This window comes from Syngnathus acus, chromosome 11 (assembly GCF_901709675.1).
Source record: "Syngnathus acus chromosome 11, fSynAcu1.2, whole genome shotgun sequence".
In the NCBI taxonomy this organism is placed as follows: domain Eukaryota; kingdom Metazoa; phylum Chordata; class Actinopteri; order Syngnathiformes; family Syngnathidae; genus Syngnathus; species Syngnathus acus.
This window is the reverse complement of record NC_051096.1, coordinates 8,250-11,389: the sequence shown is the minus strand read 5'-3', so window position 1 is coordinate 11,389 and position 3,140 is coordinate 8,250. Positions and strand designations below refer to the sequence as shown.

General features: G+C 48.6%; 1 non-coding gene across 1 annotated transcript; it reads right to left on the bottom strand.

Moving 5' to 3' along the window:
- Nucleotides 1–2,713: 2,713 nt before the first annotated feature.
- On the bottom strand, nucleotides 2,714–2,827 carry LOC119130878. The gene has a single exon (XR_005099550.1). It is a non-coding gene; the product is annotated as a U5 spliceosomal RNA (small nuclear RNA).
- Nucleotides 2,828–3,140: the final 313 nt, after the last annotated feature.

Here is a 3,140-nt window from a genome sequence, read left to right as displayed (position 1 = left end):
AGAGCAGTGGGGAGAGGACGCACCCCTGAGGGGAGCCAGTATTGATGGTCCGGGTGTCGGATGTGATGCTCCCCGGCCTCACACTGTTGGTCAGGAAGCTGGTGATCCACTGACAGGTGGAGGCAGGCACCGCGAGCTGGATGAGCTTCTGTTGGAGGATGTCAGGAGCGATGGTGTTGAACGCCGAGCTGAAGTCCACAAACAGGATCCTGGCGTACGTTCCTGGGGTGTGCAGGTGGTGCAGGACGTAGTGCAGTCCCATGTTGACCGCATCATCCACCGACCTGTTTGCCCAGTAGGCAAAGTGGAGGGGGTCAAGCATGGGGCCCGTGACATCCTTCAGGTGGTTCAACACTAACCTCTCCAAAGATTTCATGACCACAGATGTCAGAGCGACAGGTCTATAGTCATTCAAACCTGTGATGGCGGGCTTCTTGGCCACCGGAACGATGGTGGAGCTCTTGAAGCACGAGGGCACCTCACACAGCTCCAGGGAACGGTTGAAGATCCGTGCAAAGGTGGGTGCCAGCTCAGCACAGACTTTCAAGCAGGAAGGTGACACGCCGTCTGGGCCCGGTGCCTTCCTGATCTTTTGGCCTCTGCAAGAGAGAGAGTAGGTGACAACGGTGATGGAGGTGTGGACAGAGCGGTTGTGGGGGGTTGTGAGTATGTTGATTGTGCTGCAGGAGGTCCTGTAGTGTGGGAGGACCGATCAAACCTAGAGTAGAACCTGTTTAGCTGGTTTGCAAGCCTTGGGCTCTCCACAGGACAAGGGGTTTGTTTCTTGAAGCCCGTGATGCTCTGCAGGCCTTTCCACACTGTTGAGGGATCAGGATTGGCAGAGAGGTGTCTCTCCAGGCTCTCCCCGTAACACTTGCTGGCTTTCCTGACCTCTCGGTTCAGTGTGTTTCTGGTCTGCTTGAACAGGTCCCGGTCGCCGCTCCTGGAGGACTCCTCCTTGACTTTGCGCAGCCTCCTGAGGTTCGGTGTAAACCAAGGTTTGTCGTCGTTGTACGTGCAGAAGGTCTTGGTCTGCACACACAGATCCTCACAAAAACTGATGTATGATGTGACAGTGTCAGTGAGTTCATGCAGGTCTGAAGTTGCAGCTTCAAAAACTCCCCAATCGGTGCAGTCAAAGCAGGCTTGGAGGTCCTGCCTAGACTCCACTGTCCACTTCCTCACAGTCCTCACCACAGACTTAGAAGTCTTTAATTTCTGCCTGTAGGCCGGGATCAGATGAACTAGACAGTGGTCCGAGAGTCCTAAAGCTGCACGAGCCACAGTGGTGTGCATCCTTAATTACGGTGTAGCAGTGGTCCAGTGTCTGTGCCCCTCTGGTGGGACACGTTATGTGCTGTCTGTACTTGGGGAGTTCGTGTGCGAGGTTCGCCCTGTTAAAATCACCCAGAACAATGATTAGTGAATTTGGTAGAGGTTTCTCCATGTCTGTCACCTGGTCAGCCAGCATCTGCGTGGCTTCACTCGCACGTGCGTGTGGTGGAATGTAAAGAGCCGCCATGACGATCGAGGAGAACTCCCGTGGTGAATAGAACGGCCGGCAGTTTATGAAAACTGTGTTGGGAAAAAGATACTTTTTATCATTGGATTCTATGTATCTACTTATGTGTGCAAGATCTTCCACAGTATGTGACAATTTGACCTCGTGATAATGACTTGGGAGCATATGGCTGGCTAAGGAGCACATGACTGGAGTCATGAGTCGCGCTATACAATAAACTCCTTAGTTAGCTATTCATGAACAGATCATGAGTTTGTTATGAGATGGTTGAAGCAGACAAACGTCTTATTTAATCCAAAGTCACGAGTACGCCACAGATGTATGCATCCCAGGGGCACTAAGACTACGTCTTTGTTAAGCTAAAGTCATGAGATGACCATACTGCTCTTTCCATAATAGCATCCCTGTTGTTCTGTGGTCATGAGATGTAATTATGAGATGTCCTTCCTGTTTAAGAAACTATGCATTCATGTAGACTTCCCCCATTGTTGTTCCTCAATAAAAGACACGAACAAACTGGAGGAAGGGCGTGAATCTCAGCCACACTTGCTGTGTGTCTGGTTTACGCCCTTCTGCAGAAGTCGCTTGCCATCGAAGACATCTCCTGCCTCTGTGAGATTCTTTTCAGATAAATGTTGTGAACCCAACAAAGTGTTTCTAGGAGAGGGCTGCAAGACTCTTTCAACACCGTGACATCAGTACACCAACGTTCATTAATACAGAAACAGATACCACCTCCCTTTGATTTTCCGGTGAGCTCCGCGCTGCGATCTACACGCATTAGCCGAAACCCAGCTAACTCCACGGCGTGGTGGGGGGTGCGTCCGTCAAGCCACGTTTCAACGAAGCACAGCGCGGCGGATCTGCTCAAGTCCGTGTTCTTTGAAGTGAGGAGCAGTGCTTGTGCAATTGAGGGGGGCGGTTATTGGTTTTTGTTCAAAAACAATATTTCTTTGCCAAATTACAATAGACTGACATGTGCCCATTCAAATAGGTACCACGAGAAATTAAACTGCATTGATAAACGAGGGCTTAAATGTGATTGTCTGTCTGCACTCGGCATTATTTCTCTGTTTATGTGAACATGTTCACATATACGTGTATGTCGGTATGAATTATGTGAACGTATGACTGTTGCACAGAGTATGATATAGGCGGCTATCCGTTATTGATATTTTCACAGAGAAAGAATGCTCCGCTTTCGCAGAACATCAAAAAAAATTCAGATAGACTCTTATTGTTCCTCCCCACGGAAATCTTTAGTAAAAGGCGAAAGATTTATTCGATCTGAAGAGAAACGAGTGATCTGAAAATCTGAGTCAAAACGGGCCACCCCACAGCTGGTCTCACCAAATTCACAGGCGGTCTCACACTCAAATTGCAGCAACCATTCCTTCTAATACAAAAAATAGACGTTCCTAGATTTACTATACTTAGAAGGACTCAACCTAAATAGAAGGTTTAAACGAGTATTTTGTGTTCAGTAATGTCTTTTTTACTTCAAACCTTGTTGGCGCACAGGATTGTAGGTACCTGATCGAACACTGACGGCGCTCGTTCTTTCAAACTGCGTCACCTATCGATTGAGCGTCTATTTTGAGTATTGAAGGTAAAAACG